Below are 27,993 nucleotides of genomic sequence, written 5' to 3' on the forward strand. Positions count from 1 at the left end.
CAGTGGTGCCAACGGAAGATTTGTAAACGTAAATAGCACAGTTGTGAAAACGTGTACCCTGGAAGGTAATCGATGTGCTATGAAAACCAAAGCGATGATGGAAGCGTTAAGGTAATATAGGTGGTTAAGATGGGATTCTTAAGAGCCCCCGAAGGTCTTCGTGGAACCGGAATAGTTGTGGAGGAAAAGATGGAGCAAGAAAAGTGAAATGGTTACTGCCCCTTTTGTATACAGAGCCAAGACGAGCAATCCGGTTATGAAGAAGGAAATGGAGGATGTAGTTCGAAAGACGATCGAGGGAGAGCATCTCTTCGGTTAATACAAGGATTATGGAACCGGAACCGCAAGGCTTACCTCGAGAAGCAATAGGGTTTTCGACAAAGACTACGAGAGCAACACTGCACAAATATTGCAAGATGGAAACCGAATCTTGCATTACCTTAACAACATAGCGTTTAACGACATTAGCATTCATATGACCATGTCTTCGAGGGAAGTTTTGTCCGACGATATGTGTCGTAATCCGAATTTCCCTTTTGATTTACTAATATGAAATATTTTTTTTCATATTCGAACTATAAGGAGGTTATAAAGGATGACAAATTTCAGCCATTGAGAAGAAAAGGATAAAAATTATAGGGTAAATTACACTTAGTACCTAGAGTATAGTTTTGGTTTGTTTTAGGGGCTGTTTGATAAAATAAAATGATTAAGCGTTGAATGATTCAATGGCCTGAAGATTCAAGGCTCTGTATGAATTGGCTCTGAATGTGACATGTTGTGATAATGGTTCTGAATGTACAATCTGAATTATGAATATTTTCATTTTACCTTCATAATGATTTATTATTATAAGATATGATTTTAAGACATGTGAAAAAATATGTATTATGGTAAAATACCGGGTGCTTAATGATTCAAAATGTACTTTAATGCTGAATCATTTAGCAGTGTTTTGATGTTTCATCAGTATAGTCTTCATTCAGATGTGAGAATCAACACGCTGAATGCTGAACGGTTCAGCATTCAACACTGAATGGTTCCATTCAGCAATAAATAAACGACCCTTTAGTGTTTAAAGTTTTCTTTTTTTCAAAACCATATGTAGAGTTTATTTTTGTTTCATTTTAGTACTTTTTCGTTAGAAACTTTAATTTGTGTTTCATTTTAGTACCCTCGTTCAAATTTAACATTAAGTTTTGAAAAAAATTAAAAGTTTAGGTACTAAAACGGATTAAAACTTATAGTATAGGTGTTAAATTGTTAAATTTTGAGCATCGTAATACTAAAATGAAATGAAAACTAAATGTTAGATATATTTGGAAAAATTGAAAGTTTAGATACTAAAATAGACTAAAATTGATAGTTAGGTACTAAATGAGTAATTTATCTAAAACTATAAGAAATTTTAGAATAAGAAATTTCAGAACACAGCGTTTTGGTGCTACCATTAGACACTAAGGTGGCATTTGGTTCGTTGGAATCCTTTGGAATTAAGGGGAATTAGAATCTAATTCTACCACTTTTCCATGTTTGGTTCAAGTTTTCAAAGGGGGAATTGGAATCCAATTCCATCAAGGGAGGGAAAGTAAATTTCCCATAACATGATAGAATTGAAATTCTTTGGAGGAGGGATGTGAAATTTGACCATACTACTCTCATTAATCTTTTGGTATTCGGGTTGAATTTTTAAAAAAAAATTCGGTTCGGGTTCGGGTTTTGTAAGTGTGATATTTGGGTCGGGTCGGGTTTTTTTCAAAAAATTTTGGGATTGGGTTGATTTTTTTTTAAATTCGGGTTTGGGTCGAGGTTTTTTAAGTTTGATATTCGGGTCGGTCGGGTTTTTTAAGTGTGATATTCGGGTCGGGTTCGGGTTGGGTTTTTTTAAGTGTGATATTCGGGTCGGGTCTCGGTGGAGGTTCCATTGTTCTCGGGTCGGGTCAGGTCGACCAAAAATCCGACCTATAGCCATCCTAATTAGGATGATTTTAACTTATGATGTTTAGTATAATTTTTATAATTTATTAAAATAAATAATCAATCAATAAAATGAAAATTTAATATTTTTTAAATTTTTATAATATATTACTACATGTAAGTTATAAAACAAACTAAAATTAAGCAAAAAAACAAGAAGGGTAATTCTGTCATTTTACATCATAGAAATCAAATTCATCTGACATGTCTGCGAACCAAAAATAAAATTGGATTCCAATTCAATTTCCTGCCAACTAAACAGGTTTCAATTCAGATTCTAATTCCTTCACATATTCTAATTCCCTCAAAAACATTCCAGCGAACCAAACGCCACCTAACAGTTGAGTCATCAAAGCATAAATAATTAAAAAAAAAATGATGAAATTGAATATATTTTAAGTTGATCGAGAAAAATAGAAATAGATGAAGTCGAGTGACAAAAAATGTAGTTTACACTTAGACTTTTGAAAATTCATCCAAAGTGCTTAAGTGGTATATCATTTTGTGAAGAGCTGGTGTACTTTTGCGTGTGTATTTCTCTCTGCTCGCGCCGCTTCTATTCCTTCTTTATTTTTATTTTTCTCCAGAAACAAACACAAAATCAACTACAATGTCCCTTTTTTACCGCTTCCCTGGTAAAGTAACTAAGAGCTGAATCTGATGGCTTCCTCGTTGATTTCTCCTTCCCCAGTTTCTTCATTCATCAGGAACAAGGTCAGTGCTTTCAATTACCCATTTTATGATCTTGATTGGTGTAGTTATTTTGACTAATAAGAAAAAGAAAACCCCTTTTTATGGCCAGAAAGGTTCAGGCTTTTCTGCTTTTCCCTCAACATCTCAAATTGCCATTCAGAAATGCAATAAACAAGTTTCGAAGAAAATCTCTCTGTCATGGCACCCCAGCAATCTGAGCGTAAACCAGCTACCACTGGCTCTGTTAGTTCCTTTTTTTTATATTTAATTTTCACTTTTTAATCTTCATTGATAGGTTAATGGGTTTTTGTTGATTTATGAAAAAGTTGGGTTTTTTTTCTCAGGTGAAGACTGGAATGACAATGACAGAGAAGATTCTTGCAAGAGCCTCTGAGAAGCCACAGTTGAGTCCAGGTGATAATGTTTGGGTTAATGTTGATATTTTGATGACACATGATGTTGTGGTCCTGGTTCCATTGGTATCTTCAAGAAAGAATTTGGTGAAAATGCAAAGGTATTCTGTTCATCTTCTATCTTACTTGTTGGATAGTTTGTGCATAATTGCGCATTTGAGCTCTAGCTTAAAATAATTAGCATTCTGAAATTGTAATTTTGATTTCATGAAGTAACAATAGCTATGTCACTGCTGTTAGTTCTTTGTGTGTCTTTTGCTGTGGCTGAATTCATTAACCTTGTACGATCCTTTTGGTTTTGAAGGTTTGGGATCGTGAAAAGGTTGTTATTTTACCTGACCATTACATATTCACCAGTGATGAACGAGCGAATCGTAATGTTGATATTTGATTTCTGGGCGGAGCAAATATTAAGTATTTTTATGATATAAAAGATCTTGGTAATTTTAAGGTATGGCACTCGTTATATTGTCACTCATTTCTAGTCCGATATTCTGAAGAACTAGGGGTATTCTTTGCTCATTGAGCTGAATCCTAATTCATAACATTGCAGGCAAACCCTGATTATAAAGGAGTATGCCATGTTGCACTTGCCCAAGAGGGTCACTGCAGGCCTGGAGAGGTATCAATTCCCTACCATAATTATTGATTTGTAAAACTTTTATTCATGTGTCAGGCTCTCGAGCTGGTATTATCTTCTATCTCTGCCTTCAGGCTTTATTAGGGATGGATTCTCACACCTGTACTGCCGGAGCATTTGGTCGATTTGCTACTGGAATTAGAAATACAGATGCTGGCTTTGTATTAGGCACCGGCAATCTTCTGCTAAAGGTTTATTAATTTTACTTTAATGTTTTACTTTATTAAAAAATGTATGTGCATGCGGTGCGTGTGTTTTTGGTGCATTTTGATTTTTCATTTGGTTTCCTATTAGTTTTGGCTACTTTCGGTTAGTAGCATTATGCGTACCATATAGTTATAGATGTTCTTTTTTTGAATGAGAGTTTTAAGGTGCTCCAACTCTGTTATCCAAATTCATTGAAGGATTTTTGACGAAGTTTAGCTATTTGATTTTGATGATCTGTCTTCTTCATGTTCGTTGCTCTAGGCATGTGTTTAATCTTATAGACCATCATGGCATTTTCTTACAAAATTACAACTTGTATGAGTTGAAGGCTGGTACTTACAAAATTACGATTAATTTGTGGTATTCTGTTGCATATTCGATTGCAGGTCCCACCACTTTGAGATTTGTAATGGATGGTGAAATGCCTCCTTATCTGCTTGCGAAGGATTGATTTTGCAGGTAAGATGTATACTTTTGGGCAATTATTCCATTTTGACAAGCTTGAAGTCATAATTATGTTCCTGTGGGCATTCTTTTGTTATTCATTCTCTCCGTATGTTTTTTCTAAAATGGTTCCCGCTGAGCAGATCATTGGTGAAATATCTGTAGCCGGTGCAACATATAAATCCATGGAGTTGTTGGAACAACTGTTGAAAGTTTAAATGTAAGTGAACCTCAAATTTTCACCTAACTTTTAACATTAGTTCCTTAGAAAAACGTTTGAGATAGTATGATTACTTGTGGAGGAAAATCATGAATTTAATTTTCTGCTTACTTGTATCGGGTAGATGAAAGAACGGATGACGTTATGCAATATGGTGTTGAAGCAGGGGGAAAGAATGGAGTCGTTCCATCTGATAGTACGACCATAGTCACATGGATCGCGGTACGCTCGGTACGGAAACGTGGAACGGATCGCAATTCGCTAGGTCCCTAAAATTTGGTACGAGGGTAGACTTCTTTCGGATCGCTCCAGTACGATGTACCATATAAATTGGTACGATGTACCCGTTTCTTAGATAGAGATCAATTATAGAAGAAATTTAGAAATGTAGAAAGTTATGCAAATCCAAGTAAAATAACATAGGGACCAAAACATAAACACAAAATAATTCAAAACTCAAATCTAATATGCATAAATCCGATTTAAGGACTAAAATAAATTGAATAAAAAAGCATGGCTCCTTTAGGAATAAACCCACACAACAAAAATGGACCACCCTAGACCCCAATTAAACGACAGTGTTTAACCAAACTATCTAAAGCTTTTAAAATTTAACCTAAAAATAGATAATTTATGCTAAACCTAATCCCTTCCCCCGCGTCGTTTTGAACCTCTTCTCTTCTTCATCCTCTACTCCTCACACCCGCATGGCCGAAACTCTTCACAGCCCCAGACCCGAGCAACTTTTCGCTTTTTAAAACACTGACTACAACGATGATGGGCTCTTCTAGTTTGGGTGAGGCCACGATGACAACACCTAAGGTAAGGTTCTTCAACTCACTGTTTTTTTTTCTGGTTTTCCCGAATGGTTTCCCCTCTCCCTCTTATTCCCCTCTGATTTTTTCTCTCTCAAACCCCCAATCCCTTTATTTTCTGATTGCATCTCTCTTATCCATGCTGCAAAACTACGATGTACCGAATTGCGATTTGAAACGATCCGAACGCGTTCGTACCACGTTTTGGATCGCAACGTTTAGTACGTAGATCGTGGCCAAATGAGCGATTTATGTAAGTATGAGTACGACATTTAAGTACCTTGAGGTGAGGGAAACTTCATTGAGTATGTTTGTCCCAATTCAGTGCCTGGATCGATATCTACTTTTGAACCATGTTGATTTCATTTAACGTCTACTGCCTGCTTTCACGCCTACATTACGGGTTAATATCTTTTGCTTTGCACAGGATAAAACATCTCTGCCATATGAACCGGCTTACAGCGATGCACAAGCAAGGTATATTTTTTGTGATTAAATGGTTAATAAAGAGCACATTTTCTTATATAATAAGGTATTAGGGATGGAGATAGGATGTATTATGTTCTTCTATGGGCGATATTTATTGTAGCTTTTCATGCTTGGAACTGTATCGAGACGAGTCCTTATGCAATTAATATCTTCTGGTCCTGGCTTTCAGTTTTCTTTCCGAGTACAGATTTGATATCTCAAAGTTGGAGCCATTGGTGGCTAAGGTGGGTTATCTCTATCATATCAAGTGATGAGCTCCTCTTTATCTACGGCCCTGCCCCCGTCACCCCATTTTAGATCATCTCGCAAAGTTGCTTTTATCTTTATCTTCGTTGTTTTACTTCCCGTGTGTCTGTCTGTACAATCGACTGATTTCTTAAATGTATTTTGCAGCCACATTCTCCTGATAATCGTGCTTTGGCAAGAGAATGCAAAGATGTTAAAATTGACAGAGTATATATTGGATCTTGTACTGGTGGAAAAACCGAAGATTTTCTTGCTGCTGCTAAACTCTTTCTAGCTTCGGTAAGAGTCATACATTCCCGTTCCTCATCCGGAGAGATCAATGAATTGTTGCATAATGTAGGGACGATAACAAATATCAAGCTGTGGCTGAAAAACTTTAATTTGCTTGACCTGCAGGGAAAGAAGGTCAAAGTTCCTACATTCCTTGTCCCTGCTACACAAAAGGTGTTTACTCGATATCATTTAAAGTAACATTATCCTATTTGCATTTAGAATCGAACAAGTAGTGATAAACGAATGTGCGTTTTAACTCCTTAAAATTGGTAGGTTTGGTTGGACTTGTATACTCTTCCTGTACCTGGATCCGGTGGAAAGACGATGTCCCAGATTTTCGAAGAAGCTGGCTGTGATACACCTGCAAGCCCTAGCTGCGGTGCTTGTTTGGGTGGCCCTAAAGACACATATGCACGAATGAACGAACCTAAGGTAATTAGTTTTTTTACTATACCTTCAGCCATACTCGAACATGCGTACAGGAATTTTACTGGGATCGCCATCGCAGGTCTGTGTGTCGACAACGAACAGGAACTTTCCGGGTCGGATGGGGCACAAGGAAGGCCAGATATATCTTGCTTCTCCATATACCGCAGCGGCATCTGCTTTGACCGGTTATGTCACTGATCCAAGAGAGTTTTTGCAGTAAGACTTGTGTAAGTTCAATGTATGAGTCGTATGACTAACCAGAGGCTGAAAAATAAAACATAAAATGTCAAAACAATGGAGGCTTATGTTGGGTTGTACTGGGGTTATCATTGTAAGATCTTGTTGTATCATGGTTCATCATCAGTGGATTCATGCAAGAAATGTAGAGATTAGTTTCCGTGGCATATGATATCTTGATAAGTTGGATGACTATCATCAAGAACGACTATCGTCGAGAACGGTCGAATAATTGTTTCCACTTGCATAAGATGCGATCTCCTCCCCATTATTACACAACAAAACAAGACCATAATTTCCATTGTCGTTGTCTTCTAGTTTTTGGTTAGAATTGTTTCTCTTAACATCTTTTTCAACCCTAGCAGACGATCGACAGAAGGGGGTTCGATCTTCACTTGCTTGAAAGGGTTAAACAGAAACGAGACTGCCTCTCTTGCTAGAAAAGTAACCATCCATGTGAGAACCAACGCAGCAACAACATTCACTAAACTCCTTCGGCGCCATTTTCAAGCTGTAAAGACGATTTCTCCGAGATTCAAAGACCCATGGTCGCCATTGTTGTTGGCATCAATACCACCAACTTCTTCAACCTGTTCTTGGAAGGTAGCATGAGTCATGGCATCGTTGAAACCAGCTCGTTTCCAAGTAAGTTCCATGAACAACAAACAGATTTAGCTCGAACCAAATCATTGAAACTTAAGATGTTGAACATTGATCTTAAAATATGTGTTACTGCCCATACGGAATCTGAGCTGATTGACCTCGTTAACGTTTGGTGTACCGGAGCCAACACGAACAACAATCCGATTGTGAAGAAGGAAACGTTGAGGAGTAGTTCAAAAGACGAGAGGGAGAGCATCTCTTCGGTTAATACGAGGATTATGAAACCGGAACCAAGAAGGTTTACATCGTGTAGAACCATACCAAGATTACAAGAGCAACAATGCATAGATATTGCAAGATGGAAAGCAAAACTTGCATCACTTTAAGCATATTACTGTTAACGACATTACCATTCATGACCATCTCCTCCATGAAAGTCGTCCATCGTGGGTATTCAAAATATCTGATTCGGTTGATTTGGCTTGTCGACCTGCAGACCTAAATTTACAAAATCGAGTACTTTTTTTTAAAAATACCGATCGGACAAAGTATCTGACCCGTGATTTTTTCTAGTAGTTGGACCGGGTCTAGGCCGATTTTTATAATCGGGTACCCGAGCCGACTTAATAGTTTTAATATATATATATATAGTTTAAATTATATTTTATTTATGTTCTTTAATATTTTATCTTAAAATTAATTTAAATCCTTAATTTTTTTCTTAGATTTGTATTATGTACTTTTAAGTTTTTAATTTTTTCAAATAATCTTTATTAATTTGTCGATACGAGTTTCGTAAAAATCATCATCGATATTAATATTTTTAATATTTTTTTGAAAATAACTTTAATTATATAAATTATCCAAATATTTATATTTATATTTAAAACTAACTTCAAATCACTAATTTTGTGTGAATTGTGTATTATGAACTTTTAAATTTTATGTATTTTTTTATGTATTTTTAAAATTAAATTAAAAATATATAAAACCGGATACAAATGATTAGAAAATGCGTTTACGGGCATCAAGACTTAACGGATCAACAAATACTACTCGAAGAGTCGGATACCCGATGTACCAAGTTGCATCCCTCGTAAGGACATAATCATGACACTAACTCAAATAGGATAAATATAATTAACGATAGATAATGAGAAATAAAATTAAAATAAATTAACATTAGTAGGTCTAAATAAAGTTTATCTATATATTTTTAATTAAAAATGATAAATTATACATTTAGTACTTAAACTATTAGTTTTGATCTGTTTTAGTACTTAAATTCTTAATTTTTAAAATTATACCTAAAGTCTAGTTTTGTTTCATTCAGTATTCCATTCAAAATTTGATTTTTTGTTTCATTCAGTATTCTGTTCAAAATTTGACATTAACTTTTGAATTTTTTTTGAAATTTTAAGTATTAAAATAGATCAAAATTAATAGTTAAATACTAAGCGCGTTAAGTTTTTAAATGTGAATATTAAAATAATAAAAATTAAATTTTTAAGTATAATTTTGAAAAAGTTAAAAATTGAGTTGTTAAAATGGATTAAAACTAAATTTAAATAATAGTAATTTAATCGTGAAACAAACGGAAAATCAACCGCAATCTCACTTTTTTACCGTTTCCCTGGTAAAGTAACTAAGAGCCGACTCTTATGGCTTCCACGTTGGTTTCTCCTTCCCCAGTTTCTTCATTCATCAGGAGCAATGTCAGTGCTTTCAAGTTTCAATTACCCATTTTTATTTTGATGTAGTTATTTTGGCCAATAAGAAAGAAAAAAAAACATTTTTTATGGTCCGAAAGGTTCGGGCTTTTCTGCTTTTCCTTAACACTCAAATTTTCATTCAGAAATGCAAGAAACAAGTTTCGACGAAATCGTCTCGGTCATGGCACCCCGGCAATCTGAGCGTGAACCAGATACGACTGGCTCTGTTAGTTTCTTTTTATAAAAGTTTTCACTTTTATCTTCATTGATTGGTTAATGTGTTTGTGTTGATTTATGAAAGAAGTTGGGTTCTTTTTTCCTCAGGTGAAGACTAGAATGACAGTGACAGAGAAGATTCTTGCAAGAGCCTCTGGGAAACCACAGCTGAACCCAGGTGATAATGTTTGGGTAATGTTGCTATTTTGATGACACATGATGTTGGTGGTCCTGGTTCCATTGGTATTTTCAAGAAAGAATTTGCTGAAAATGCAAAGGTGTTCTGTTCATCTGCTATCTTACTTGTTTTCTTCTTTCTCTTCTCTTAGTTTTGTGCATGATTGAGCTCTTGTTGATGGCTGTTCGAATATATTAGCATTTCGGAATCGAAAATTGTGGTTTCATTAAGTAACAATAGCTATGTCACTGCTGTTAGTTCTTTGTGTGTCCTTTGCTGTGGCTGAGTTCAATATCCGTGTAAGAACCTTTTGGTATTGAAGGTTTGGGATCTTGTAAAGGTTGTTATTATACCTGACCATTACATATTCACCAGTGATGAACGTGCGAACCGCAATGTGGATATTTTGAGGGATTTCTGCACGGAGCAAAATATCAAGTATTTTTATGATGTAAAGATCTTGGTAATTTTAAGGTATGCCACTCGTTATGTTTTCATTCGTTTCCAGTCCGATATTCTGAAGAACTAGGGGTTATTCTCTGTTCATTGACATAAAGCTGAATCCTAATTCACAACATTGTAGGCAAACCATTATAAAGGAGTATGCCATGTTGCACTTGCCCAAGAGGGTCACTGCAGGCCTCCCTACCATAACTACTGAAATGCAAAACTTCAATTCATGCGCCAGGCTTTGGAGCTGGTATTATCTTTTATCTCCGCCTTCAGGTTTTACTAGGGAGGGATTCTCACACCTGCACTTCCGGAGTATTCGGTCATTTTGCTACAGGAATTGGACATACAGATGCAGGCTTTGTATTAGTCACTGGGAAGCTTATGTTAAAGGTGTATTAATTATTCTTTGATGTTTTACTTGATTAAAAAATGTGTGTGCGTTTGTTTTTGGTGCATTTTGATTTTTCATTTGGTTTCGTACTAGTATTTGGCTACCTTAGGTTAGTAGCGTAATAGCGTTATGCCCACCATAGAATTATAGATGTTCTTTCTTCAAATGAGAGTTTAAGGTGGTCCAAATCTGTTATCCAAACTCGAAATTTGTTTAAACGAAATTATACTGCTTATCACTTGAATCAATTCGTTGATAAAATGAAAATATGCTTGATTATTATTAATAATAGTATTTTGACATTCATTTTCATGATATTTTGTATTATAATTTACTTTATTTAATATTAAAATTAAATTTTAATTATTTAAAATTTCGTTTAGATAAACTTGAAATTAAAAGTCTAATATTTTTATGGGTAAAATACATAAATAGTCCTTTGACCATAGAATATTGTTTTATTAAGTTCTTTGAGTATAAGATTACAAAATAATCCTTTAATTATAGAGTGTTATTTTGTTGAATCTCTCAACTATTAAAAATTATATAATTATCATCTGACTATTCATTATGTTTCAAATTCGTCTTTTTCATGAAAAAAATATCAATCATTTAAATCGAATGGTAACATGATTGATTGAAGTTATAGGTTTATGTGATACTCCACATATAGATATTAACATTTTCAGTGCTTGTAAGAACCAATCTTCGATCTCCGATAATCCTTCGATTGAATTGTATAACAAATCTGTTGCTTTTGAGGGTAAGCTTAATTGTATTCAAGAACACCCCAAGTAGAATTGAAGGTGTAAAGAAAGAAGTAGATGATGTGTGTGGCATCTTAGACAGTGGTCCATGGGGACCCGCCATTGAAAACGCTCTGTCTTCGCTCAACAAGAAGGCTCAACCCGGTTTGGTCATTGGGGTTTTGACTTTTGAGGAAGTTGAAGGATGTTAATCACGCAATAAACTATTTTAGATTGACCGAGAGGAGAACCGACCGAGTACATTGTCCGGAAGCATATAACTCGCTTCTCATGGTGATGGCTCGGAATAAGAGGTTTGCTTGCATGGAACAGGTTCTTGGAGAGATGCGTGTTGCGGGATTCGGACCGTCGAGTAACACTTGCATCGAGCTGGTTGTTAGCTGTGTCAAGTCCCAAAAGTTAAGAGAAGCTTTTGATATTATACAGACGCTGCGGAGGTTCAAATTCCGGCCACCTTTTTCGGCTTATACCACTCTGATCGGTGCTTTATCTGCTGTTTGAATCGAATCTTATGCTCACTCTGTTTCACCAGATGCAGGAGTTGAGTTATGAAGTTAGTGTGTATTTGTTTACTATGCTTATTCGTGTGTTTGCCAAGGAAGGTCGGGTTGATGCTGCTCTTTCTCTTTTAGATGAGATGAAGAGCAACTCTTTTGAAGCCGATGTTGTGTTGCGGAAGACGGCTATCGGATAGAGCAAAATCGCAACTGATAATTTGAGAAAATAAAAATGAAGATAAAAGAGACAAAATTTACGTAGAAAACCCCTGAATAATATGGTAAAAACCACGGGCAACGGTAGAAGAATTTCACTATGAAAATAAGAATTACAACTTCTCTCGATCGACCAAGGAGAAAATAATGATAATTCTCTCTTGATAAAAAGGAGAAAACAACTCTCAAGAAACTCTCTAAATTCTCTCTAGTATTAGAAGAAAGCTAGAATGTTTTGGGATGATTTTGAAGCTAAATGAGCTAGGGTATTTATAGTTGAAACTTAAAGACTAATCTTATAAATACCCTAAATTACAATGACTAAAATTAATTATCCCATTACCCAATTTCAACAAAAATTAGGTGCCTAATTTTTGACTTTGACAAAGCACAATTTGGTGCCTAAATTATTTGACTTTTAACAATCTCCCACTTGAAGATTTGATTAGAATAATCATATCTTCACACCATTCTTTCTACCTTGTACCTTCATGTTGCTTACGTTTCTGACAGGCCACAGGAGAATCGACACCAGATAAATTTATCAACATTGATTGCCTTCGTCATGAAATCTGCTATGTTATCTTTGGTATGGATTTTCTGCATATCTACCGTTCCTTCTTCCACCTTTTCACGAATGAAATGGTACTGAACTCGTATGTGCTTTGTCCTTGAATGAAATGCTGGATTCCTTGTTAGATGCAAGACGCTTTGACTGTCACAAAACAGAGATACATACTCTTGATTGTGCACAAGCTCCTCCAATAGCATCTTCAACCAAATTGCTTCTTTACTGGCTTGTGTAGCTGCTACATATTCTGCCTCTGTTGTGGACGTAGCCACAACTAACTGCAATTTTGAAACCCAGCTTACAGCTCCACCAGCAATTTTGAACACATATCCTGTAGTAGATTTGCTTTTATCCAAATCCCCTGCATAGTCAGAATCTACATAACCATTGATTAGTAAGTTTGATCCTCCGTAACATAATGCAACATTTGAGGTCCCTTTGATGTATCTGAGGATCCTCTTTACAATATTCCAATGCTCTTTGCCTAGATTCGCCATGTACCGACTAACCACTCCCACTGCTTGTGCAATGTCTGGTCTTGTGCATATCATAGCGAACATTAAACTTCCCACTACTGATGCATACGGTACTCGAGACATCTCCATCCTCTCTTCTTCACTGCTAGGACTCATATTGGAGGATAATTTGAAGTTAATAGGAAGAGGGGTAGAAATTGGCTTACAATCTTGCATGTTGAATCGTGACAAGATCTTCTTCAAGTAATTCTTTTGTGAAAGCCAAATCTCCCTATTACTTCTGTCTCGGTGAATTTGCATCCCTAGAATCTTGTTTGCTGATCCCAAGTCCTTCATTTCAAATTCCCTAGCCAGTTGTGCCTTCAATTCTTCAATATAATCTTTGTTGGGTCCTGCAACCAACATGGCATCCACATACAACAGCAATATAACAAAATCGTTATCACCAGACCTCTTAAAATAAGCACAAGGGTCTGCATTAAGTCTGTTGTATCCAAGGCACATAATGAAAGAATAAAATCTCTTATACCAACACCTCGGCGCCTGCTTTAGACTGTAAAGAGATTTGTTCAACCTGCAAACCAAGTTCTTCTTTTCTTTTTCTTCAAAACCTTCAGGCTGGAGCATATAAATTTCTTCTTCAAGATTTCCATGAAGAAAAGCTGTTTTAACATCTAGCTGCTCTAGATGTAAGTCCAATGTAGCACACATTGCCAAAACTACTCGAATTGTTGTTAGTCGAACCACAGGAGAAAATATTTCATTGAAATCAATACCTTCTTTTTGAGCATATCCTTTGACCACCAGTCTTGCACGATACCTCTCAACTTGATCGTCACCATTTCGCTTGATTTTGAAGACCCATTTGTTACCAATTGGCTTCCTTCCTTGTGGTAGTGGCACAAGGTTCCATGTATTATTTTTTATGAAGGGCTTCGATTTCTTCTTGCATCGCCATCATCCACAGTGAAGCATCTGAGCTGTTTATTGTGAAACATCCCAAACTAGGGGTTAGTGGCTAAATTGTAAAGTTTAAGAATTTGATGAATTAAGTAGAAGAATGGAATAATTCGATGATTTATTTGGAAATAATTCCTAAAATTTATTAGTATTTTAGTAAAGTAGATGAAGGGCAAAATGGTCATTGAACAAAGATAATATTAAATATTAATAAATGGGTATTATTATATATGAGAGGTATGATTGAAGAGATAAGTTTTAGACTTATCTTCTTCATCTTCATCTTCTCTCAAACGTGAAGAGCCAAGCTTGCAAAGGTGAGTTTCTTTGTTAGTTGGTTATTTACTAAATTTATGGTTGGGTTTTGATCATTAGATAATAACTAAGCTTAAGGAAAGCTTAGGTTATCTTAAGATTGAAAGATAAAGAAGTTATGAAAGATTAAAGAAAATGAGTTTTTAAAGGAAATTCTGGAAAAGTGTTAATAAGAGATTTTTAAGATGGAATTTGACTTGTCATCAATAAGAATAAGAGATTTATGAAGTTAGAAAAGATTTATAACAAATTTGAAAGTTTAGTAAGATTCTTAATTTAAGAATCTTGATGAAATATGGAAGATAAATATGATTATATGGGCATAAGTTGGTTTCAATAATGATAGTTGAGTTTAAAGTCATAATAGGGGATCAAAATAGAAGAATTAAGGGAAGAGTTGATGATTTACGTGTTAAAATGTCAGTTCTGGGCAATGTGCATCGATGCACATTTATTGTGCACCGATGCATCGATGATTAATACCAGAAATTGTTTAAGATGCATCGATGCACATGCAGTGCATCGATGCATGATTTTAAATAGAAAACATCGAATAGGATTTATGCATCGATGCATAAGGAGTGCATCGATGCATCCCCATTAAATAAAAACATCGAATGCATTTTATGCACCGATGCACAGTAGTGCATCGATGCATACATTCATTGAAAGAGGAAATGGGCTTTTCTCTTAGCCTAAGAAGTGACAGTTTAGAATATATCAATTGGAATATTGATATGAATCTGTGTATTGTTATGTAGAGATAGACGTGATCCGTTTCGGGATAATTGAGGAATTAGAATCGAATCAAAGCAAAGCTAAGGTGAGTGCAATTTATTTTGTACTTATTTTATTGAATTAACATTGGCTTGTGATGAGCCAGTGATGGAGTTACTATGGTAAGAAGTAACTTCTAAATTGTTATGTGATTACCATGTATGCATTAATACATAGAAATAGATGGATGCTATGTTATATGATTTATATGCTTAAGTGAAAATGCAACATATGATATATGTTATTTGACATGACATGCATGGTTACATGAAAGAAAGCTATGTGACTACATGTATATGTGAAAGAAGCTATAAGCTTATATGCACATGTGATATATGTGATATGAATTACATGAAATGATTTACGTGAATACATGTATATATAATACATGTGATATGATATGAGATATATGGTTACACATACATGTGGTATGTGACAGAAGAGAAAGAACAAGTGATACGAAATGTATAATAAATGCCCATAGTATATGATACGAGAGCTATAGGTATAGTTGGCATGCCAAGAGTCGAGGGTTTACCTATGTTGAAAGGAATATATGGATAGTTACCGAGGATCTTTATGACCTCTGGATAGTTACCGGGGTTCTTTGTAACCTCTGGACAGGTCCTTCGGGACGAATACTGAACGAATGTTCGGTGCCCCATGAGGGAATTTATACGAGCTGTGGTGACAGTATTAGTGCACAACCTCAATGTACTCACATACCTCTATTCTCAATAATATACATGGGCAATGAAATTGACAGACAAATGAAAGTGAAAGTGATAAAAGAAGGTAAGTTGCATGTGTGCATGACCTGATTGTATATTGTTATCATACCATAGATTCATGCATATTGATATGTAGTGACTCAATGATATGAATGCACATACATGAATTATATGTGTTATATGATGAGTATATGGTAAGTGGAAAGGATTATTGATAGTGTTTGTATATGTATGTCCTTTATTTATATGAAATGATATATGGTTATATTATATGTTTTATATGCCTCACTAAGTCTATGACTTAGCGTGTAAGTGATTTACACGTAGGTACCAAGAAACGAGAAGTGAAAGAATAGAAGTGGCAAAGACAATATCACTACTAAAAGATCAGATCAGAAGTATTTGACAAAGTATGTATTTGGTTATGTATAAGTGTTGGCATGTAATAAGTCATTAAGTACGAGCACTGATCAAGTCTGTATTTTGTTTTAAATAAAGTTTTAAATTTCCCGGGATTTTTCTTAAGAGTCAAGATTTGAAAAGTCAATGTGACACGTCGGACTTGTATCCGGGTCGGATATGAGTTAAGGGTGTTACATTTAATGGTATCAGAGCTACGGTTTAGCCGATTCTAGGCTAAAAACGAAGTCAAAAGTGTTTTAAAAAGTATACATGCCAACGAAATAGTGAAAACTTCTGATCTGATAGAAAGTAAGTATATTGTTTTGCTAATAGAATGATATGATTGTATTTTATTAGATGTCTGGACAAGACAACTCCCGAGACGTAGCGGGAAATGATAGATTAGCTGAAGGTAGTAATTCACCTGCCCTGGCCAGGCAAGGTGAAGGACAGACACTTTCTGGAGTGACTGTGCATGACCAAGACGTTTTCTTTAGAACGTTAGACGCGGTGTTGATGCGTTTCCAATCTCCTGCTCCTTCCACTCCGAGAAGGAATATAGCAAAAGATTTAAAAGGATTAGGAGCTCCTGAATTTAAAGGTGAAGTTGAGGAGAGTCCAGTTGAAGCGGACTTTTGGCTCAATGACGTAAAGATTATGCTAGATGGACTTCATTGTTCTGATATGGAAAAGTTAGACGGAGTAGTCTCCTTGCTTCGTGGTCAAGCAAGAATATGGTGGACGAACATTACTCTAAGAATGACAAGTGACCAAATGACCTGGTTCTTGTTTTTAGAAGAGTTCAAACACAAGTATATAGGAGATCAGTTCATCAAGCAAATGAAACAAGAATTCTTGAATCTGAAGCAATTGGATCACACTATATATGAATATGAGTGTGAATTCAATAAGTTGAGTCGTTTTGCGGCTGAGTTAGTTCCAACAGAAAAAGATGCATGCGAATGGTTTGTGGAGGGCTTACGCCCGAGATTAAAGGAGATGTTGATTGTGTTAAATCTGTCCTCGTTTCAAGAGGTAGTGAATCGTGCAAAAGCTCTTGAAAGAGCTCAGAATGAACGTTATGGGGATCAAAGAGTTCAATCTTTTAAAAGAACGGGGCTTTCATCGAGTTTAGTATCACCCAAAAGAAGTAGAGATTCTGATTTTCGATCTCAAGCACGGTCAGAGTCGATGACATCCTCCGCTAGAAGATCAAGTCAGATGAGAGATAGACAGACTCAATTTGTAGAGTCTGGTGATAGAAGAGCACAATTGAGACATTGTCAGAATTGTGGAAGATGTCATGGTGGGATATGTAGAATTAAATCTGGAGCTTGTTTTCGATGTGGGGAAATAGGACATTTCATGAGAGATTGTCCATTGAAGGACAGAGAGCTTGCACAATCAGAACGATCTGTTTTGATGTCTCAAAGAGGTAGGGGTAGAGGTAGAGAAAGAAATCAAACAGGATCTTCTACTCAATAGGAGATGCGCTCCACTGTTAGAATATATAATCTTAATGATAATGAAGACTGTGAGGACCCAGAATTTTTGGCAGGTATCTTTCGGTTGTATAGTAAATGCGTTATGATATTGGTTGATTTAGGTTAGCATAATTACATTTGAACAGTAAATTGATGAGAGAATTACTAATTTTAGTTATGAGTTAATTGTAGTAGTTTTATTGATATAAACCCATTAAGGTATAATGTTCAGGTAAATAAGATTTGTGGTTACTTGAGTGGATTAAATAGCGTATGAGAACATGAGAAATTATATGGTTTAGTTATGCTATAAGGAAATCTTGATAAGGAGGAATAAATAGAGAAAGATATGAGAATGATAGAGTTTAAAGAATCAAGTAGGATAAGTGTTATAAGTGGTGTTAGATTATTTATAGCATGAGTGAAAGAGATATGTAGTGAGTAATTAAAGAGGACTGTATATAAGGATTGCTTCATATTGTTATAAAATGAAAATTCGAGGACGAATTTTCTTAAGGAGGGGAGAATTGTAACATCCCAAACTAGGGGTTAGTGGCTAAATTGTAAAGTTTAAGAATTTGATGAATTAAGTAGAAGAATGGAATAATTCGATGATTTATTTGGAAATAATTCCTAAAAGTTGTTAGTAATTAGTAAAGTAGATGAAGGGCAAAATGGTCATTGAACAAAGATAATATTAAATATTAATAAATGGGTATTATTATATATGAGAGGTATGATTGAAGAGATAAGTTTTAGACTTATCTTCTTCATCTTCATCTTCTCTCAAACGTGAAGAGCCAAGCTTGCAAAGGTGAGTTTCTTTGTTAGTTGGTTATTTACTAAATTTATGGTTGGGTTTTGATCATTAGATAATAACTAAGCTTAAAGAAAACTTAGGTTATCTTAAGATTGAAAGATAAAGAAGTTATGAAAGATTAAAGAAAATGAGTTTTTAAAGGAAATTCTGGAAAAGTGTTAATAAGAGATTTTTAAGATGGAATTTGACTTGTCATCAATAAGAATAAGAGATTTATGAAGTCAGAAAAGATTTATAACAAATTTGAAAGTTTAGTAAGATTCTTAATTTTAAGAATCTTGATGAAATATGGAAGATAAATATGATTTATATGGGCATAAGTTGGTTTCAATAATGATAGTTGAGTTTAAAGTCATAATAGGGGATCAAAATAGAAGAATTAAGGGAAGAGTTGATGATTTACGTGTTAAAATGTCAGTTCTGGGCAATGTGCATCGATGCACATTTATTGTGCACCGATGCATCGATGATTAATACCAGAAATTGTTTAAGATGCATCGATGCACATGCAGTGCATCGATGCATGATTTTAAATAGAAAACATCGAATAGGATTTATGCATCGATGCATAAGGAGTGCATCGATGCATCCCCATTAAATAAAAACATCGAATGCATTTTATGCACCGATGCACAAGTAGTGCATCGATGCATACATTCATTGAAAGAGGAAATGGGCTTTTCTCTTAGCCTAAGAAGTGACAGTTTAGAATATATCAATTGGAATATTGATATGAATCTGTGTATTGTTATGTAGAGATAGAACGTGATCCGTTTCGGGATAATTGAGGAATTAGAATCGAATCAAAGCAAAGCTAAGGTGAGTGCAATTTATTTTGTACTTATTTTATTGAATTAACATTGGCTTGTGATGAGCCAGTGATGGAGTTACTATGGTAAGAAGTAACTTCTAAATTGTTATGTGATTACCATGTATGCATTAATACATAGAAATAGATGGATGCTATGTTATATGATTTATATGCTTAAGTGAAAATGCAACATATGATATATGTTATTTAACATGACATGCATGGTTACATGAAAGAAAGCTATGTGACTACATGTATATGTGAAAGAAGCTATAAGCTTATATGCACATGTGATATGTGATATGAATTACATGAAATGATTTACGTGAATACATGTATATATAATACATGTGATATGATATGAGATATATGGTTACACATACATGTGGTATGTGACAGAAGAGAAAGAACAAGTGATACGAAATGTATAAATAAATGCCCATAGTATATGATACGAGAGCTATAGGTATAGTTGGCATGCCAAGAGTCGAGGGTTTACATATGTTGAAAGGAACATATGGATAGTTGCCGAGGATCTTTATGACCTCTGGATAGTTACCGGGGTTCTTTGTAACCTCTGGACAGGTCCTTCGGGACGAATACTGAACGAATGTTCGGTGCCCCATGAGGGAATTTATACGAGCTGTGGTGACAGTATTAGTGCACAACCTCAATGTACTCACATACCTCTATTCTCAATAATATACATGGGCAATGAAATTGACAGACAAATGAAAGTGAAAGTGATAAAAGAAGGTAAGTTGCATGTGTGCATGACCTGATTGTATATTGTTATCATACCATAGATTCATGCATATTGATATGTAGTGACTCAATGATATGAATGCACATACATGAATTATATGTGTTATATGATGAGAGTATATGGTAAGTGGAAAGGATTATTGATAGTGTTTGTATATGTATGTCCTTTATTTATATGAAATGATATATATGGTTATATTATATGTTTTATATGCCTCACTAAGTCTATGACTTAGCGTGTAAGTGATTTACACGTAGGTACCAAGAAACGAGAAGTGAAAGAATAGAAGTGGCAAAGACAGTATCACTACTAAAAGATCAGATCAGAAGTATTTGACAAAGTATGTATTTGGTTATGTATAAAGTGTTGGCATGTAATAAGTCATTAAGTACGAGCACTCTGATCAAGTCTGTATTTTGTTTTAAATTTCCCGGGATTTTTCTTAAGAGTCAAGATTTGAAAAGTCAATGTGACACGTCGGACTTGTATCCGGGTCGGATATGAGTTAAGGGTGTTACATATTGCCTCCTGGTATGTTGATGGCTCATCGTCCTCTGTTAAAAGGCAGTATGCAATATTACCTTCTATAACATAATCTGAGTGCCAATTGGGACGTCTTCTCACACGATCTGATTGACGAGTTGTTGGAGCTTCAGAACTCTCTGGTTCTTGTTCATCATGTACTGGTTATGCTTCAGAAGAATCTCCTTCTTCAAACTCTTTTTCCACATGTATCTGAGTAGTCTCTGACTTTTCAGCGCTATCATCGTCTTCTTTTCTTTGTAGTTTATCTTCTACAAAGATAACATCTCTACTAATGATCACTTTGCGGGCAGTGGGATCCCTCAAGCGATACCCCTTTACTCCATCAGCATACCCCAATAATTTGCATTTCCTGGATTTTGGATCCAACTTTGAAATTTCTTGGGAGTTGTACATCACGTACACTATACTTCCAAATATATGGAGGTTTGAATAATCAGCTGGTTTTCCAGTCCACATCTCCATTGGTGTCTTCAGCTCTATTGCAGTTGATGGAGCTCGATTCACCAAATAACATGCGGTATTGAATGCTTCTGCCCAGAATGATTTTTCTATGTCTGCATCCCTCAACATTGCTCTTGTTCTTTCTAACAAGGTTCTGTTCATCCGCTCTGCCACTCCATTTTGTTGAGGAGTGTTCGCCACTATGAACTGTCTTTTGATGCCTTCTTTCCTGCAAAAGTCATCAAATTCTTCGCTTGTGTATTATCCTCCATTATCTATTCTGAAACACTTGATCTTATTTCCAGAATCAAGTTCCACCCGCGCTTTGAAGTTTTTGAAAGTTGAAAACACGTCTGACTTCTTCTTAATAGGGTGCACCAAACATCTCCTGGAGTAGTCATCAATAAACGAGACAAAGTATTTTGCTCCACATAGGGACGTTACTGGTGCTTGCCATACGTCAGAGTGAACCAATTCTAGAACACTTTTGCCTCTAAAATTTGATGTGTTGAATTTCAACCGGTGCTACTTACTTGTTATGCAATGCTCACACAAAGGAAGTGATACCTTTGTTAAGCCTGGAAGTAGCTTTTGCTCCACAAGGACTTTCATTCCTTGTTCTGACATGTGTCCAAGTTTCTTATGCCATAGCATTGCAGAATCTGAACTACATGAGGCAACAGAGGCTTCTGCTTCTAGTAATGTCTCTCCTTTCAGCATGTACAAGTTTGCAGCTATCTTTTCACCTTTCAGCACCACAAGCGCTCCACGGAACACCTTCATGATTCCTTTTCGTGTTTCAATCTTGCTAGCATTATTATCCAACAATCCGTAGGATAATAAATTTTTCTTCAGGCCTTCATGTGCCGCACATCTCGAACAACTTTAATTGTTCCATCATACATATTTAATTTGATGGTTCCCACACCAACGATCTCTAAAGCATGATCATTGCAACTATACACAGATCATCCTGAGATAGGTTCATAATGATGGAACCATTCTCTTCTTGAGGTCATGTGATATGTCGCTCCCGAATCAATGAGCCATATATCTGCAAATCTTTTTTTGCCTTCCACGGTGGTTGACGCTTCACAACATAGAGCGTCTCCATCATCTGAAGTGTTTGCGGTATTGTCTTGTGGATTGGAGATTTTATTTAGACTCCAACAATCCTTCTTCAAGTGACCCTTCTTTCCACAGTTGTAGCACTTTAAATTCTTCTTGCTCCTCGACTTCGATCTACCATGTTTGTGACTGCTGCTTTGGCCACGTTCTGTTGATCTCCCTCTCGTCGTTGTCAACGCTTCTGATATTTGCATATTTACTTGTCTGTCTTTCTTGTTCTTGCGCCAATTTTCTTCTTGTAGAACAGCAGCTGCAACGTCATCGAAGACTAGACTGATGACATTACTGTTTGTCAAGTTGATGATGAGTTGATCATATGAATCCGGTAGACTTTGAAGTAGAAGTTCAGCACGTTCTTGTTCTCCTATTTTACAGCTTAAGGATGTAAGCTGAGAAAATAAAGTGTTCAGTGTATTTAAGTGCTCCGTCACTGAAGTAGATTCTGGCATACGGAGAGTGTACAATTTTCTCTTAAGAAAAATTTTATTGTGCAACGATGTGGCCTCGTACAATTTGGTGAGATGATCTCATATCTCCTTAGTTGTCTTCTTTTCCTCGATGCTTGACAATACTTCATCTGCTAATGCTAGATGAAAGTTTGCCATAGCATTCCCGTCCATTTCGATCCATTTGTTGTCATCTGTGAAATCCACTAGCCTTTCACTGATAGCTGCTAGACAACCGTCTTTCCTCATGATAGCCTTCATCTTCAATTTCCACAATGAGAAATTTCTCCCATTGAATTTTTCAATATCAAATTTCGTTGTCATAACTTCTTTTACGGATAGCTCCCACTATTTCACTATCGTGAATATTTCTCTGGAACCTTCAAAGAATGGGTAATAACTTCTTATTTTTTTATGTTGGGGGATCCACCTTTTGGTGGCAACCACAAAGACAATAAGCATATATTACACACTCTAATCTAGCTCGGATACCAATTGTTGCGGAAGACGTCTATCGGATAGAGCAAAATCGCAACTGATAATTTGAGAAAATAAAAATGAAGATAAAAGAGACACAAAATTTACGTAGAAAACCCCTGAATAATATATGGTAAAAACCACGGGCAACGGTAGAAGAATTTCACTATGAGAAAATATGAATTACAACTTCTCTCAATCGACCAATGAGAAAACAATGATAATTCTCTCTTGATAAAAAGGAGAAAACAACTCTCAAGAAACTCTCTAAATTCTCTCTAGTATTGGAAGAAAGCTAGAATGCTTTGGGATGATTTTGAAGCTAAATGAGCTAGGGTATTTAGAGTTGAAACTTAAGGACTAATCTTTTAAATACCCTAAATTTTAATGACTAAAATTAATTATCCCATTACCCAATTTCAACAAAAATTAGGTGCCTAATTTTTGACTTTGACAAAGCACCATTTGGTGCCTAATTTGGTGCCTAAATTATTTGACTTTTTAACATGTTGTTCTTTATAATGTCTGCATAGACTGCTTTGGTAAGGTAGGTAAGGTGGAAATTCTTTCACAAGATGAAAGCAGAATGCCTAGGGCCCAACGACGTGACTTTCACGAGCATGATTGGTGCTTTATGCAAAGCCTATAGGCTGCAAGAAGCTGTAGAATTATTTGAGCTGATGGAGCAGGATCGAAAGGTCCCCTGTGCTTATGCTTATAACACCATGATCATGGGTTATGGCTCAGCAGGAAAGTTTGACAAAGCATACAGTTTACTAGAAAGACAGAAGGTGAAGGGGTCAATTCCAAGTGTGATCTCATATAACTGCATTCTAACTTGCCTCGGGAAGAAGGGGAAAGTGCAGGAAGCATTGAAGGTCTTTGAGGAGATGAAGAAAGATGCTGTGCCAAACCTTCCAACTTATAACATTCTCATAGACATGCTTTGTAAGAAAGGCAATCTTGAGGATGCTTGGAAGATTCAGGATGTCATGAAAGAAGCTGGCTTGTATCCCAATGTTATTTCTGTAAACATAATGATCGATCGACTGTGTAAAGCACAAAAACTCGATGAGGCTATTTCTATATTTGAAGGGATGGATCATAAAGTTTGCTGCCCTAACGAGGTTACATTTTGCTCCCTTATAGATGGCTTGAGCAAGGATGGCAGAGTAAATGATGCCTATAGACTATACGAGAAGATTCTGGATTCTGGTAAGATCCCGATTGTCGTTGTATATACATCCCTCATTAGGAACTTCTTCAAAAATGGCCGGAAGGAGGATGGTCGTAAGATATACAAAGAAATGTTGCGTAGGGGATGCGCCCCTGATCTTATGCTCCTCGATACCTACATGGATTGTGTTTTTAAAGTCAGAGAAATTGAGAATGATACGGATTTGTTTGAAGAAATAAAGGCTCAAGGTTTCGTTCCGGATGTTCAAAGCTATTCAATCCTGATACATTGCCTTGTGAAAGCAGGTTTTGCACATGAAACCTATCAATTGTTTCATGCGATGAAGGAGCAAGGCTGTGTTTTGGACACCCGTGCTTACAACAACGTGATTGATGGATTCTGTAAGTCAGGTAAGGTTAACAAAGCGTCAAAGGGTCACCAACCCACTGTTGTAACCTATGCTTCCGTCATTGATGGTCTTGCTAAGATTGATAGGCTTGATGAAGCATACATGCTTTTCGAAGAAGCAAAAGCACAGGGCATAGAGTTGAATTTAGTTATCTATAGTAGTCTTATCGATGGGTTCGGGAAAGTTGGGAGAATAGACGAAGCATATCTAATCTTAGAAGAGCTGATGCAGAAGGGTTTGATTCCTAATGTATATACATGGAATTGCTTGTTCAATGCTCTGGTGAAAGCGGAAGAGGTTGATGAAGCCCTTGTCTGCTTCAAGTCTATGAGAGAATTGAACTGTGTTCCCAACCATATTACTTATAGCATTCTCATAAATGGTCTTTGCAAAATCAGAAAATTCAGTAAGGCCTTCGTGTTTTGGCAAGAGATGGGAAAGAAACATTATAACGTACACCACCATGATCTCTGGACTCGCAAAGGCCGGTAATGTTGCGGAAGCACATGGACTCTTTCAGAGATTTAAGGCTAACGGGGGTGTACCTGATTCCGTGTGCTATAATGCCATCATAGAGGGGTTAAGCAATGCGAGTCGGGCAATGGATGCATATAAACTATTCGAAGAAACTCGACTGAAAGGCTGTAACATTCATACCAAAACCTGTGTTGTGCTTCTTGACGCACTGCACAAAGCTGAATGTCTTGAGCAGGCAGCTATCCTGGGGGCTGTGTTGAAGGAAACAGCAAAGTCTCAACATGCTTCGAAGCATTGGTAACGTGTTTCAGTTTGGTGTCGGAGAAATCAATTAACGCAGATTGAGGCGATCTCACTCAATGTTGCCTGTAGAACAATGTAGTGGGGCTGGACAACATCACTCGCAACCCACTTCTATAGATGAACTTAAGCAAAGGTATTTCCTCATCTTATCTAAGCTACGAGTGCATTTAGTTTTGTGTAGAGAAGTCCACTAAAGGAGAGTTTATGCATAAAATTTCTTGTGAACTTCTAAAAACGAGTTCTATGCAGACTCGATACGGGTCCTTCTTGGTTCCGGAATTTCAAATATAGGATACTATCAGACAGCATATACTAGCTATGAAAACCGATCTGGTCGAAACTTTTTCTTTGAAAAAAAATGTTATTCCGGTGACTGATATCAATCAGTATAGGTGCTCTCTGGCCGAAGCCATTGCTAAATGCATCATGGAGGATTGAGAAGACAGATTCCCTCTGCAGATAAACAAAACCAGCAGCCATTATTTTACAGTTTTGTTTTGTATTTTTGGTATAATCCGACCAAAAACCAGACATTTCATTTTGGGGTCTCTGTTAGGAAAATAAACCGAGTACAAGTAATTTCCCTATAATCATATTAGTGAGAATGCGAAATAAAAGCGGAAAAATAATACCCGAAAATTGATAACGGAGTTCAGCCAATTGTGCTTACGTCTCCGGGCTGCTGCAGATCTTTTACTAAGAGAGAAAATTTACAGGTGTTTACAAAACACTCACTACTCACAAGAAAGCTCTCTAGTATAGGAAGAAAGAAATGTTTTGGGATGATTTTGAAGCTAAATGGGTAAGGGTATTTATAGTAGAAACTTAGGGACTAATCTTTGAAAATACCCTAAAGTGCAATGACTAAAGTGAATTTACACATTCCTATTTTCAACAAACATCTACCAAAATTTTACCAAACTTTGAAAACATTTTTCAAAGAAACATTTACCAAACTTTTAAAAAACATTTTCCAAAGTTGGTTGCCAAACTTTGAAACTTTTAACAATCTCCCACTTGAAGACTGATTTTAATATGTCTTCACACCTCGATCAATGCAGCAGCATGTCTGGTCTTGTTATTATAGCATGCCAACTGAAGCTGAACACAACTTCAGTTTGTCCGTAGTCAGCGTCTTTGTCAACATGTCTGTCGGATTTTGAGCTCCACTAATCTTTTCAAGTTTCAAAATCCCATCTTCCAGAAGAGACCGGATAAAATGATATCTCAATTGTATGTGTTTTGTCCTGGAATGAAAAGACGGATTCTTTGCTAGATGGATAGCACTTTGACTGTCGCAATACAAGATATTGTTTTCTTGTTTCTTGCCTAACTCTTCCAAGAAACTTTGGAGCCAAACCATCTCCTTGCTGGCTTCCGTAACAGCGACATATTCTGCTTCAGTTGTAGAGAGAGCAACTATCTTCTGTAGTTGAGAAACCCAACTCACTGCAGTTCCTCCTAGAGTATAGACATACCCTGTAGTGCTCCTTCTGATGTCGATATTTCCGGCTAAGTCAGCATCTACATAGCCTGTCAGTATCATATCTCCACCTTTGAAACAAAGTGCTTTGTTTGTGGTACCCCGAAGATATCTGAGGATCCATTTGATTGCTTCCCAGTGTACCTTGCCCGGATTATTCATGTACCTGCTAACAGCTCCCACTGCATGAGCAATATCTGGTCTGGTACAAACCATGGCATACATCAGACTTCCAATTGATGAGGCATACGGCACATTCACCATGTGTGCACGTTCTTCCTCCGTCTTTGGTGATTGGTCTTTGGAGAGTCTGAAATGAACACCTAAAGGTGTACTTACTAGTTTAGCATCTTGCATGTTGAACCTGGAGAGTACTTTGTTGATGTACTCAGCCTGTGATAACATCAAAGTCCCCGAATTTGTGTCTCTCTTGATCCTCATCCCAAGAATCTGCTTTGCAGCGCCCAGATCCTTCATAGCAAACTGCTTCGACAATTTTTGCTTCAAGTGTATAATCTCTTGCATGTCTGAGCCTGCAACGAGCATGTCATCAACGTACAATAATAAAATAATGAAGCTGTTGTCGAACCTCTTGATGTAGCAACAATGATCTGCTTGGCATCTGATAAAACCACTGCTACTCATGAAGCTATCGAACTTCTTGTACCACTGTCTAGGAGCTTGTTTTAAACCATACAAGCTCTTCTTCAACCTGCATACCAGGTTTTTCTTGTCTGCCTCTATGAAGCCTTCTGGCTGCCTCATATAGATTTCTTCCTCCAAATCACCATGAAGGAAAGCTGTCTTTACATCTAACTGCTCAAGATGTAAATTCTCTGCAGCTACAATTTTCAACACCAGTCTGATTGTAGACAAT

At 36.3% G+C, this 27,993-nt stretch overlaps 3 pseudogenes; 2 read left to right on the forward strand and 1 right to left on the reverse strand.

Moving 5' to 3' along the window:
• Nucleotides 1-13: 13 nt before the first annotated feature.
• On the reverse strand, nucleotides 14-1,531 carry LOC120213983 (annotated as a pseudogene).
• A 1,037-nt stretch (nucleotides 1,532-2,568) lies between these two features.
• On the forward strand, nucleotides 2,569-7,132 carry LOC120213943 (annotated as a pseudogene).
• A 2,411-nt stretch (nucleotides 7,133-9,543) lies between these two features.
• On the forward strand, nucleotides 9,544-26,114 carry LOC120213919 (annotated as a pseudogene).
• Nucleotides 26,115-27,993: the final 1,879 nt, after the last annotated feature.

The sequence above is a fragment of the Hibiscus syriacus genome, unplaced genomic scaffold (assembly GCF_006381635.1).
Source record: "Hibiscus syriacus cultivar Baekdansim isolate YM2019G1 unplaced genomic scaffold, ASM638163v2 tig00110045_pilon, whole genome shotgun sequence".
NCBI lineage: Eukaryota > Viridiplantae > Streptophyta > Magnoliopsida > Malvales > Malvaceae > Hibiscus > Hibiscus syriacus.